The sequence below is a fragment of the Mesoplodon mirus genome, assembly GCF_964341445.2.
Source record: "Mesoplodon mirus genome assembly, chromosome: 8".
NCBI lineage: Eukaryota > Metazoa > Chordata > Mammalia > Artiodactyla > Ziphiidae > Mesoplodon > Mesoplodon mirus.
The window spans coordinates 114,064,354-114,078,576 of NC_138984.1; the positions used below are offsets into that span (position 1 = coordinate 114,064,354).

At 50.1% G+C, this 14,223-nt stretch overlaps 1 protein-coding gene across 6 annotated transcripts in view; it reads right to left on the bottom strand.

The window, feature by feature from the left end:
- RALB (RAS like proto-oncogene B) overlaps positions 1-14,223 on the bottom strand; it is a 64,658-nt gene that overhangs the window by 24,993 nt on the left and 25,442 nt on the right. Inside the window, exon 1 of one of the 6 annotated variants that reach the window (XM_082630350.1) lies at positions 14,000-14,160. The exons of the other annotated variants lie outside the window; for them this stretch is intronic. The gene's annotated coding sequence lies outside the window, so the exon portion shown is untranslated. Of the gene's footprint in view, positions 1-13,999; positions 14,161-14,223 lie in introns of those variants that run through there. 6 annotated transcript variants of the gene reach the window in all.

Genomic DNA, 14,223 nt, shown 5'->3' on the forward strand with positions numbered 1-14,223 from the left:
TAAACTGTACTAACTGGTGACCAAATAACAGATGAAGCAAAGTTTCCCTTTACGAAATATTCTAACTAATCAAGGAATGAGGGAATTGGGGCTATCACCATTTTGCAGCTTCTCATGAGCTAAGAAACCTAGTATCAATGGCTGCTAACATTACAAAAAGAGACAACCTGACATCTTGAAAAAGACACATAATTATCCATGATGTAGTCTTGACAAAAAAGCTTCTAAATCTAACTACTGATTTACCAGAGGTGCAGGAGACAGAGGAAAATGCTGAACATACCACACGGACACACCATCAGCAACACAGAGACTGTAGAAAGCTCTGTGGAATGAGCCACCCAGTTTCTTCAACAAATAAAGTGCAAGAAAAAAGAAAGACGGAGAGGGAACCTGTAAATTATGAGACCTAAGAGCCATATCAACTGACTGAAATACATGCCTTATATGGATCCCAGTTTGAACAAACACACACACAAGAAAACTGGGGAATTCTGAACACTGGCTGAATTTGATAATATTAAGGAATTATTCTTTAAAAGAAGTTCAAGTGACTACATTTAACCTCATTACAAAAGAAGCCAAATGAGATATGGGATTTGTTTCCAAGTTATCAAGGGGGAAGGCAGGAAGTAGGGATGTGGATGAAATAAGATTAGCCATAAACTGATCACGGACTGTTGAAGCTGACGGACAGATACAAGGTAGTTGATTGTATCAGTCTCTGTACTTTTATATATATTTGAAGATTTCCACACTAAAAAGTTTTTTAAAACAACGAGGACAAAGATAGAGGTGCCTGGGTCCCACTCCCCTAGAGACTCCAATTCAGGCACATGGAAACACCTAGGTGCTCAGGCTGTCCAGGTGATTCCAATTCACACCTAGATTGAAAACCATCCCATTAAACTTTGAGTTCTTTGAGAACAGGGTCTGTATTTTGTTTACCAGGATTTCACCCATTACCTATCACAGAAAACATATTTAAATATTAATTGATGAATTAACTAAGATGGGAGCCATTTTCTCACCTTTTTTTCTTTTAACATCTTTATTGGAGTATAACTGCTTTACAATGGTGTGTTAGTTGCTGCTTTATAACAAAGTGAATCTGTTATCACCTTAATTCCATAGCAATCAGAATATTCATCTGGCTGGAACCATGAATCTAACTTCAACTGGAATTCTTATTTTCTAATGACTATTAGCTGACAGTCTCACAGATAACACTGGGCTACCACCTTTGTTTTTGCAAGGGCCATGGTTCATTGCTATCTTAAGAAACTTGATTCACTTTTCACAAACTGATTCAAAATTATTTTCCTGAGTTTCCAGTATCTCGATGGAGATGAGAAATATCACTGCTTAACTCTCTGATGTCATCCCTAGAGACGATCTCTTTATTCTTCATTCAACCCATCAAGTGAATGCTTCCCCACTTCGTAGTCACCTCCTAACTAGAGAATCGTATTCACCATAGACTCTTCTATTTAACTTCTGTCTGCAAATTCAAGTACTACCACCGTCTCCATATATTCACACTGAAGTGGTAAAGTCTTCAGAAATAGAGGAGCCCCGAGTAATCGAGAAAGAAAATGTTTTCAAGATTGTTTCTCTTGGGAAAGCATAGCATTTTACCGTGTGTGTGTACAGCACAGGGAGCTATATTCAACATCTCATAATAACCTATAATGGAAAAGAATCTGAAAAAGAATATATAGATATAGATCTCAATCACTTTGCTGTACACCTGAAACTAACGTGACACTGTAAATCAACTCCACTTCAATTAGGGAAAAACACCCCTTTGGGTGTGAGGCTGCTTACCTGACACTTCCATCCCTTCCCACCGAGGGCACCAGGTGATAGCACACCTGGCTTTGAAAGTACACAAACAACTCAAGTCCAGGGACTGAGACCCAGGCAGGGCCGGCGGTGGGAAATACATGACACAGAAGCACTTCCTCCTGAATGAAGAAAGCATGAACTCCACAGACAGCTGAAGGAGCTTCCAGGGAATCCCACTGCTCTGCCCATTGTGTGTCTAGGACTCTTGTCCGCAGTGACAGAAGCCCCAGGTGAAAGGAGCTTAAGCAGAAAAGTCACCGACTGGCTCACAGAGCCGATGTCCAGGGACCTGGACGACGCCCAGGACCAGAACTCGCTCTCCCATCGTGGGTCTCCCCTCTCCAACCCCAGGCCTCTCGCAGTCAACGCTCAGGCTCAATTCCTTGTCCTGTGGGCTTCCACATTCACAACACCGTCCTCAGGGAGGCCTCCCAGACCAGCCGGCCTCAGGCGCCCCTCGCAGCCCCCACCTCTGCCCTCTGCGTCTCTCACTGCCCTGACCCCAGCCTACGGTTCCTTTCTTTTTTCCTACTTACTTGCTTTTTGCTATTCATTCCACAATAATTGAAGCTCCCTGAGGGCAGGCCCCAGAGCTGCCTTTCCCTCTTGTCTCCTGCCATTATTGTACGGATTACTTCCCTTTTATTATCACATAAATCATGCTGCAACCTAAATAACATGGATTTTACCCAAACTGTGGTCATCATGAAATCTAGCGCATGGCGTAAACTTGACACTTGGGGATTCATTCATATCTTATTTCCATTCATATACTTATGGTCAAAAGCCTAAAAACTGTAAGCCACTACTTCCTTATTTCAAAAGCAAAGTTTGACAAGTGGATAACATTAGTTTATATTTTTTAAGGTTTGAGAGTTTGTCACTAAAGAATTTTAATCTCTTAAGGTTGTTATTTCAATATTCTTTAAGAGTCTCATCATTTCACCCACTGCTTTAAATGAGCACTTACGGTCATCTGATTGCTATCTGGTTGGCAGCAACCTTTCTGACTGGCCGTCTCGTACCCGATCTGCCTCTCGGAAGGGAGCCCAGGCCCCTGCAGGGGACGGCTGAACCTGGACGGCCCGGTGATGGGAAGGGCAGGACAGCTGCTCGGAGCACCTGAGCTCCAGGGGCTGCTGGCCACCCAGCCAGGGGTCTCCACAGCCACAGACTCACGAGGGCCGCGGCTGAGCCCTCCTGCACATCTTTCTAGCAAACAAAGATACTCGGTATGGACTTCTCTAGTTGGTAAATTTGCATGTTCTTACTGCTCTTCACGAAACGGGGACTCCAGGAGTGACGGTCCTGGCAGGAAACAACTGCAGTCATCAGAGCGCTCAGTTTGTCTCTGTGGTCTCAGCCTTTCCCACGTGTACTGACTCAGAGAAGGAAACTCCAGGGCGCCCTCCCTGTGTGTAGCTGCTACTGCCCCCAGCACCGGGAATAGAATATTTTTATCTTCCCATGCAGGTATGACTCAGTTTCCATGTCTATGAAAATAAGGAAGTTGAATTAAATGATCTAAGTTCCTTTCCAAGTTTTTGCTGTGTTTTTTTTCTTCTGAAATTAGATCTGCAAAACAACTTAGTGCTCCCGTGTGCCTAAGGAAATTTGTTTTAGGTGTTTCTGTTCCCTAAAGCATATCTCTTTATCTGTTCTCCCACCATAGGGGGAAAAAAAAAAAAACCAACCTTAAACGCAAACAAACTCAATTAACTAACACAAAGCCAGAAAGCTCTGAGGTGCTCCTCATAAGCACCTGTCTCTGGCCTGTACCTCTGGGCACATGCTGTTCCTTCCTCCTGGTGGAGTTGCCGCCTGAATATCTCCTCCCCCACCTTCCTGGACAGCCCGCCGCCCAGCTTAGCTGACCCTCCCGGTCTACACAGGCTCCCAGGCCTGTCAACACCACCCACGGCTGCACTGGATGAGGTCTGCCCGAAGAGACACCGAGGGCTGCCCGTTCATCCTGTGTGCCCTGTGCCTGGCACTTAGGAGATGCTCAGACTGTGGTGGATAAGAAAAGCAAGTTCTCCGTCTGGGTTGGGAGGCCTCAAAAGGGCAAGTGGTAACTGGTAAACTCTGAGAAGTTTATTCCCTTGAAGGATGACTCTGCAGAGCTACAAGCTAAGCAATAAGAAATGGTGGAGGGTAATTGGCAAGCTCTGGTTGTTTAAGAATGTGTGATTATTTCTGAAATAAAGACCTCTCCCACCAGGCCCTCACCCCCCAGGGAATCTGGGGATCTCACTGGCCTTGGAGCGGGCCACCAATTTAGGCCTGAGCTCCTTCCACCTGCACAGGCCGCGGTGGAGACATGGGAGCTGCTTCACTTCCCGAGGGCTGAAGGTCAAGTCTGGAACTAGCGTACACGGCCGGTCCTGAATGACTCACCCGAGTAAGATCCTGTTTAGAGCCGTGCTACGACCACTTCTGCATTATCTGCCAGCACAGCACATGCATGCAGACGGAGCCATGTGACCTGGAAGGTCACCTAACTGGTCGGTGGCAGGGCTGGGAGTGGCCACCTCACTGGGAATCCCCACTCTGAGCTGGACACTGTGCTGCTCCATTGGTGGCCTGGGGTGGGGTGGGGTGGGGTGGGAGAGACCTTCAAACGTGGTGTGAAATCCTGGAATTTGTGGATCAGAAAGCTCATCAAGAGACAGAAATGCAGAGGCCACTAGAGCACAAGTTCTATCAATAAAACGCAGACCTGAGACGAAATGTACAACAAAAAGCAGTTACTATACACCCCGAAGAACGGAAAGCAGGGATCTGTACACCCGTGTTCAGAGCAGCATTATTCACAATAGCTAAAACGTGGAAGCCACCCAAGTGTCCATCGACGGATGAATGGAAAACAAAGCGCGGCCCATCCATACAGTGGAATATCACTGAGCCTTAGAAAGGAATGCAATTCTGATACCTGCTACAACATGGACGACGCCTGAAGACGTCAGGCTGAGTGAAAGAAGCTCCCACAAAAGACAAACCCCTCGTGATTGCACGTATCCGGGGGCCCTGGAACAGTCCGAGTCACAGAGGTGAAACGCAGACCAGCGCGGGCCGGGGGCCAGGGCCAGGAGGATGGGCTTCGTGTCCAACGGGCACCGAGCTTCAGAATGGGATGATGAAAGCGCCTAGGAGTCGGGACAGCGGTGATGACCGCACATCAACGTGCATGTACTTAACGCCACGGAACTGTACACGCAAAAAACGTCAAAATGGTAAATTTTATGTCATGTGTATTTCACCACAACTTTAAAGGAGCTATATACCAACTGCAGCGTGGATCCGGAGAAAAAGCCGCTCAGCGTGAAGTCTGGAGCCCGCCATCAGGTAACTCATGACCTTGGTTCAGCTGCCTTTCTCAGCCTCCGTGTGATGCATAAAATACACAGGAGATCTGTATCCTCTGGGTCATTATGAAGAAACGGGGAAACTCCTACCGCGATCCCCGGCTCTGAGTAAGCGCTTCGCCTCTGGAGTATCACTCTGATACTCTAGAAAGTCTTGAGAAACAAACTGGCCGAGGAGCCGAAGCTAAGCCACGGCAGGGCACCACCATCAGAGCCATGTGTCCCGCGGGCCAGCCCCGGCCTCCACCCGCTAGCTTGGGGGCTCACGCGCCGGCCCGCAGGCGCTCTCCGCCTCTGGACACGAGAGCCCTGGCCTCCAGCAGCCTCCCCCGCGGGCCCACGCCCCTCCTTCCCCGGCAGAGACCCCGCAGCCTCTCCCTCCCGCTCACCACCCTTCTCAGCACCTGCGCCTGGTGGAAAAACGCTGCCGGAGTGGGAAAGCAAGCCACGCAACCAGCCTCAGGCAACCAGCCTCAGAAAACGTCACAGGCCCGGCGTTTAGGGTCACAAAGCGGAACGGGCATGCAGTGCCCGCTGCCTAGAAACCTCCCTGGGAGGCTCCCCAGGCCCTCCCCGTGCTCGCTGTGCCCCCGTGACCTTACCTCAGCTTCCCCAAACAGAGGCCGCCGAGCACGCCGCCCCCTGCTCCGCCCCCCAACGCCCAGCCACCAGCATCCACGCCCGCCTCCTCCCGGGCTCCTGCGGGCCAGCCCTCCTCGCAGGCTCTGGACCCCGGGCTGCCCCCTCGCCCGAGAGCGGCGCCCTGCCATCACCCTCCTCATCAGCCTTCGCCTCCCTCCGGGATCCTCCCCCACAGCACACAGACGTGGGCTCTTTAACCTTCGTCCTACACATGGGCGCCCCTCTGGCCGGCGGCACAATTTCTCTGTGGGCCCGGCGCCTCTCGGGCAGATTCCCCGGGAATCTTGCTCAGACGCGCGTTCCGACTCGGCGGGTCTGGGGCGGAGCCCAGCATTCGGTTCTGCCAGCGCCGCCCAGACACCGCCCGGCCACAGAGCCCCTCCTGGCCCCTCCGAGCAGCAGGGCCCTGCGCTTCCTCCCTCGGTCAGAATCCGCCCTGACCCGCGCCCTCCCCCAGCACAAGCTCAGCGAGACCGTCCCGTCAAGGTCGCGGATAGACTCCATGCCGCAGGCTCCAAAGAGACGTCTCCTTCTCCTCTCTGGTCCTCTCACACACGAGGGCGCAGCAGCTGGGAGAGAAGTGGCCCCGCGGGGGGAAGGCGCCTCGCGGGCCAAGCAAGGAGCCCTCCGCATCTCCCTGCAGACACGGCCCCCCGGGCCCTGCGGCCCCCCGGGCAGAGCTCCCGTCAGGTCCTTCTCCCTACCTGGCTTCCCCTGTCAGTCCTCCTCCGAGCTCAGCCCTCCCCCTCCCCTCCCCACTCCCCCCTGTGGGGATCTCATCCGTCTCAGCAGCTGTATCTGTAGCCCCCGAACTCTCAGGACGCAGCCCAGGGTGCTCTCCTGACCTCCAGGCTCCTTCACCTCCTCTGCCTTGGGCCACCTCTCCCCGCTTGGGTGTCTCACGAGAATCTCCAGCTTAACGTTCCCAGAAGAGAACTCTTGATTTTCCCCCCTTGAAAGCCGCTCCTTCTCCGTGACTCCCCGTAGCCAGCCACACGCATCACTAAAACCAGAAACCCAGGAGTCACCTGTGACCCCTCTGGCCGCCACCTCAACTCACGACCAGTTCTACTGATTCCACCTCCAAGTCACACTCCAAAGCCACCTGCTTCCGCGGCCCAGGCCCAGCCACCAACCACTGACCAGCCACGACCTGCTAACTGACCTCTCATCGCCACTTCAGCCTCCCCACAAGCTCTCCTCCACACAGCCCTGCTGTAAACAAAAGCCCCTACAAGCGGACGCGTGTTTACGGCCCTCGAACAGCTCACTGTGGATGAAATCCAAACCCTCCACCCACCGTCGCCCCCAAGACCCTGCACCAGCCTTCCGGCAGCCAGTGTGCCTTCCTTCAGCCCCCAGCACAGGCCAAGTACTGTCCCGCGCAGGACCCCTTCCACGCGCGCTACCCTTTCCTCACCTGGCTTTTAGGAAGACGGGAAGCAAGAGGAAGCACGGTACACTTAGGCACCTGAAGAGAGATCCACGTGGCTGCCTGGAGCAGAGAGAAAGAGGCGGAGCCTGGCCTGAGATGAAGGCGGACAGGAAAGTAAGGGCCAGCAGGCCCAGCAGTTTAGGGAGTTTAGACTTTCTGCTGCTGAGTGCACGGAAAAAAGCCTTCCAAGTGTTACAAGCAAGTGGGTGACAAAATTAGACTTGCAAGTTGAAAAGATCATTGTAGCCACAGTGTGGAAAAGCAGAGGGGCCCAGAGCAGACGGCGCCGATGCAGCAGGCCTGGCCTAAGGGAATGACAGTGGACACGGGGACGGTGGACAGGCTGTACACTAGTTAGGCGGTTACGATACTGTGCGTTATAAGAAACACGTATGTGGTCATTCAGATGGCCTAGTTATAGTTCTCCTATGTCTTTGGTCTCTGTCCACAGCTCCTGGCCCACAGCTCCCAGAACCCTGAAAATTTCCTGAATGATAAGAGCAAGGGGAGCACCTGACGTTGTGTTGGGTCACTTGTCCTCAGTTCCTGAAAACGAGTCAGAGCCATAAAGGTGATGTGAGTGTCTTGTTGTTCATAGCAAGCCCTTTCCCACCACAACTGGGTCAGGCGATGAGGGGACTCTGGGGAAGCACCTGAGGATGCCGGGGAACCAGCCTTGAAGAGGGCTGGAACTTTCAGCCCCACCCCTGATTGCTGGGGAGGAGGGAGGGGCTGGAGGTTGAATCAGTCACCAATGGCCAGTGATTGAATCAGCCATGATTGTGTGATGGCGCCTCCATAAGAACCGAAAAGAAGGCGCTGAGCAGAGTTTCCAGGTGGGAGAACCAGAGCGCATGGTGGCACGTGCCACCGTGGGGGCCCCCAACTCCACAAGGACACGTGCTCCTGTGACCTCACCCTGTGCACCTCTTCACCTGGCTGTCGGTTCACATCCTTTGTAATAAGCTGGCCATCTAATGCGTAAATGGGCTTCCTGAGTTCCGTGAGCCACTCCCGCAAATGAACTGAACCCAAGCAGGGGGTGGTGAGAACCTCTGGTTTATAGCCAGTTGGTCAGAAGTGCAGGTGATGACCTGGCACCTGAGACCCAATCAGGGTGTCACGGGGACCTCCGATCTGTAGCCACTTGGTCGGAAGCACAGGTGACGACCTGGACCCGCGACTGGTGTCTGAAGCGGCGCCAGTCCTGCGGGACTGAGCCCTTGAGCTGTGGAGTCTGGCGCTACCCCGGGGTAAAGAGTGTCGCGATCGGGTTGAAATGCAGGACGCCCCGCTGGTGGCAGAGGGTTTCTCAGGGGTGTGCCCTCACCCACCCCACCTTGGAATCGGGTGTAGAACCCCTTTAGAAGTTAAAAAAACGGCAGACTGTACTGAACAAACATGTGCAATTTGAGGTTTAAAAAAGGCCTAATACGCAAGGGTGAGGAGACGTACCACGCTGGCTCAAGTCCAGTCCTAACGGTGCGATCAGCTACGCCGCAGTGGCTGACGGGCCACCCATCTTTTCCTGTTCTGACTGGCGGGAGGAAGGAGGGGACGACGGGAGAGGATGAACGGTAGGATAAAGGAAAGTAAGACACTAGCTCATAAACTGGGGCAGCGGATGGGAAAAGAGCCAAAAATAGGAAGAAAGGAAGGGCAAATGGTGCTGACTTTTCCACTTGGCCTCCTGATGAGTCCAACAGCCTTGAACGGGGCTGGAATGAACAGAAGCGATTCCCAGAAGACTTCATTTGCTGAAGTTACAATTTAACATGATTTATGAAGCTTCTTGTTATAAATATGCTTGAGTCCAAGGATATCTGTTACATGAAAGTACCAGAATCATAGAATTTTCAGAGACGGAAAGAAACCTGGAGGTCGCTGACTCAGGCTTCCGGCTCAGGATGCCGAAATTCTTCTCTCCACCCACGTACGGACACTCCAGAAAGATTTCATCTAGAAGCTGAAAGAATAAGGCCCTTCTGCCCAGGTGGATGGTTAAAATGTATTAGGGTTTCAAAAGAGAAATGAGGAATTGCTAAGCAGAGAAATATTGTCCAAAGCTTTATCGTAATTGGAAGAGGGTCTTTTTTTTTTTTTTCCGGAATGCCACAGTTTATTTATTGGTCTTAGCGTCAGGGCTCTAGAAAACTTTTTCCTGTGATTATGCCTCTTTTCTCCCTCCCCCCTTTTCAAAAAAACTTTTTATTGTCGAAAGTTTCACACATACATAAAGGCAGGAAGAAGCGTTTAATAAACAGCCTTGTGTCCATCACCCAGATTCTCCAAGATTTTTTCAGCTACTTTGCCAGTGAGTTTTTTTTTTTTAAATACACAGATGACTAATGACTGACTTTAAGCTGTTCATCAAGGAGATCATTTTGGCAATAATTTTTTACCAATTTGTTCCAGGGTTAAAAAAAAAAAAAACCTCAGCTGTTGCATTTGGTTTAGGGACTAGGGAGATTTTAATTTCTAATTTCCAAAGCTACTGCATTTTTGGCTAATTAATCCGAGCATCTGACAATGAAGGAGCAGAGAAAGAACATAACATTTCAAGTATCATACGAAAAGTTTCTAGAATAGTAAAAACTCCAGCTGCATTTTAATCTCCCGTGGTACAAACTTCAGGAAGCGTATGAAACAAAACCTTCAAAAGGAAACTGTGGTAGTCAGCCTCCAAGAATGCCAATGGTCCTCAGGCTTGCCCAGGGCAGCCCACTCCCACACTGCACCAGGTTGGTCCATGTGCTGGCAGGAGGGATGGCACATGGCTTCCAAGAGGAGGTACCAGGACACGGCAGTCTCCATCGTGATCATCCTCCCTCTCCCTCCCTCCCTCCCTCTCTCTCTCTCTCTCATGTCACTTGCCCCGGGGGGGGGGGGGGGGGGGGAGGTGAGCGCCCAGGTTGTGCAGAGCCCTGTGGATAGCCACGTGGTGAGCACTGAGGCCCCCCATCTCGGGGCGGTGATCACAACCTCGGGGGAAACTCTGAACCAGAGCACCCAGCCGAGCTGCTCCCAGAGCCTCAACTTCAGAAACTATGTGATCATAAATGTCTGCTATCTTAAGCTGCCAAGTTTGGGCCAATTTATTACACAGCAGTAGAAGATTCACTCAAGAGACAGACAGACTTTTGAGGCGGGCAGCCACACAGCACCAAACCACTCTATTTCCTTCAACTCATGCCGTACACTAAGCAAAATTACATAGCTTGGAACGTTTTAATTTGGATGAGACCTAACTCAATGTTTTGTATGTCGATTCCCCATCTAGTGGGCCTAAATCATACCGTATACGTATTGCCCACTAGGCACTGACAAAAGCGACAAAGACAACAACGTATTAGCCATTATCTATTGGTAACACCTTTTTCTGCATTTAGACTTCGATTTTTTAAAAGGCAAAAACTCCCCAAAGACTGGTCAACGACCATGACAGAGAACACTCAGGAAAATGATAAGCACTTACTTTTTTTTTTTAGAGTAACTAAACTTGAAATCGAGACCCGGCTGGTATTTTGCAGTTGCTGTAGGAACCACACGCACCTTCCCTCTGTGACACTCAGCATCCACGTTCTCGTCGTCTTTCTTTCCCCTCTCACCCACCCAAAAGCTCACACGCCCTGCCCTCACGTCCGCTTGGCCCCTCTACGTTTTGGAACATCCAATGTGTACACGTGCACACCCGTTATTTGTATTCCTAGGAACCAAAAGAACTGAGGACACAGCTCGTGGTCAAATCTCCAAGGCCAGATACTTACCTGGTATTGGTTAGCTCAGGGGGTCTGTGCCAGCAGAGAGCTGATGCTCAGGAAGTATCGGGTTCCCTCCTCCTCCTCGCCCACCCCGGCCCCCTCCGCACGATGAGGGAAGGGCTCCACTTCTCTGGTACTCAGTCAGCTCTCTTTCATTCAGACTCCTCAGCAACATGCATTCACTTTAGAAAAACATCCAGCGGGCTGTATGTTCTGTACGGGCAGCCCCCAACTTAGGATGTGACCCACGATTTCTCAACTTTATGATGGTGTGAAAGAGATAAGCATTCAGTAGAAACCTACTTCAAATTTTGGATTTTGATCTTTTCCCGGGCTAGCAATATGAGGTAAGATACCCTCCTGTGTGGGCAGAGACCTAAATAGACACGTCTCCAAAGAAGACGTACAGATGGCCAATAGGCGCGTGACAAGAGGCTCGAGATCGCTAATTATTAGAGAAACGCAAATCAAAGCTACAATGAGGTACCAACTCACACCGGTCAGAATGGCCATCATCAAAAAGTCTACAAACAATAAATGCTGGAGAGGGTGCGGAGAAAAGGGAACCCTCCAACACCGCTGGTGGGAATGTAAGCTGGTGCAGCCACTATGGAGAACCGTATGGAGGTTCCTTAAAAAACTGAAAATAGAGCTGCCATATGATCCAGCAATCCCACTCCTGGGCGTACAGCTGGACAAAACTATAGTTCAGAAATACACATGCACCCCAACATTCATTGCAGCTCTATTCACAATAGCCAAGACATGGAAGCAACCTAAGTGTCCATCAACTGATGAATGGATAAAGAAGATGTGGCACATGTATACAGTGGCATATGACTCAGCCTTAAAAAAGAATGAAATAATGCCATTTGCAGCAACACGGATGGCCCTAGAGATTCTCATACTAAGTAAAGTTAGAGAGAGAAAAACAAGTATCATATGATACCACTTATATGTGGAGTCTTTTTAAAAAATGATACAAATGAACTTATTTACAAGACAGACCCAGAGACATAGAGAACAAATTTATGGTTACCAAAGGGGACAACAGGTGGGGGATGAGAGGCAGGGGGAGGTAAATTAGGGAGTTTGTGATTAACGTATACGCACGACTCTATATAAAACAGGGGAACACCAAGGACCTACTGTATAGCACATGGAACTCTACTCAATATCCTGTAATAACCTATAATGGAAAAGGTTCTGAAAAACATATACACACACATATATATGTTTCCCTTTGCTGTACACCTGAAACTAACATGACATTGTAAACCAACTATGCTTCAATAACTAAAGGAAAAAAAAAAAAAACACTCCTCTCTGTGATGCTGGACCACAGCCCCAGTCAGCCACAGCATCACAAGGGGGAGCAGCTGATACAGGATCACAAGGGGGAACAGCTCATACAGGACCAGTCCGTACCCTCCATACCCACAGAGCCGGTCTGTTCTCCACTCTGAGTACAGAATGCAATAAGCTACATGAGATATTCAACACTTTATTATAGGACAGGCTTTGTTTTGGGTGATTCTGCCCAGCTGGAGGCAATGGGGGTGCTCTGAGCAGGTCTAAGGTGGGCCAGGCTAAGCAATGGGTTCTGCAGGTTAAGCGTATTACATGCGTCTTTGACCTACGATATTTTCAACCTATGGTGGATCTATCGGGACGTAACCTCAGTAAGTCAAGGACAAGCTGGATTAGGAGCCAGTGAAAAGTGGGACTCGTGCTATCACCCTGAGACAAGTTGCACTGGAAGCCTCAGAAGAGCTGCCAGGATCTCTCAGTACTGTTGCTCTAGGTTGTTACACTGTCTCCACATTTAGCTTTCAGAAAGAGGCTCCAATTATGTTTCTAGGTGGATAAGAATTTAGTAACTGAATGCAAAGACTTATTGTGGGAATGGGTGATGCAGCCCAAAGAATTACCTCAACCCTGTGGTCTAAACATTTCCAGAATCTCAAGCCATCTTCCACCAAGGCAAGAACCTTGAAGAATTAAGGCAAGAAATCGGAACTTTTCCACCTCTTCCACCTTCTACCAAGACCTACTGAGATCCCATTTGCAGCCCTATTCTTGTTTTCCTATCTTTACGTGTCCAGTCCCGTATTCCCAAAAGACGTCTAATAAGTTATCCCCCCACACACATTTTTTTTCACACAAAACCCTGGGAAAGGTTCTATTCCTTGGGCATAGGGAAATCTTGCTGACACCTCGGGTCAGAATAGTCACTGTTTCCAATGGGAAATAACATGAATAGAAAAGGAAGGGAAGACCCAGATGGGGCAGGAGAAAGACTAGCTGTAGCAACTGAAGCCACACACGAGGGATGTGTGTCCCTGGCCTTATTCCCACCCTAACCCTAACCCCCCCTGCCGCAAAGGACGCCTCCAGCGTACTTCGTTTAACCCTAACAAGGAGGATAACGACTATCACCTTCTTACAGCTGTGGACTCTGCGGCACAGAGACGTGCAAAGCTGTGCTCAAGCTCACACCACGAATAAAGCTGCAGAACCTGGGTCTTCGCAACGTGCCCTCCTGTCCTTCCCAGTATTCAAGGCTACCTCTCCCGCTCACCCCGTATCTGAGAACTTCGACATTCCAATCATACTGTTCCAGGTTGACGGAACACTGCCTTAAATTGTTTCCAACTTTAACATCCGAGAATCTTGCTGCTCTTCTTAAAATATGGGTCATTTACGCGTCTGAAAGATACACTAGCCCTTCTGACAATCAGTGCCCACTATCCATCCTCAAAACCTAACCAAAAAAAAAAAAAAGTTAAAAATGAGGTTAGGAAACCGGGACAAAGCAGAAAGTTCACTGTTCTACATGGGACGAAACCAAGTCGCAGATAACTCCAACGAGCCATCAGCCAAGTCTCTCCCAATGGCAATTCTAAACGAGTCCGCGGGACACAAGAGCTTCTCTCCGGAAGAGTCACCTGAAAGCAACATCAAAGTTCCAACGTTTCCAGAATTCACCCGAAAACGAGCACAGAACGGACGCTGCTCCCACGAGCAGCCTGGGCGCAGCTGTCTCGGCACCAGCGTCTGAACCCACCACGGGCACGACCTGCTAGACCTACGTGGGCGAGACGAGGCGCACGGGCAGGTCCGGGCACGCCCCGGGAGAAGCCGCCCCAGCGCCAGCCCCTCGCGTAAGGGA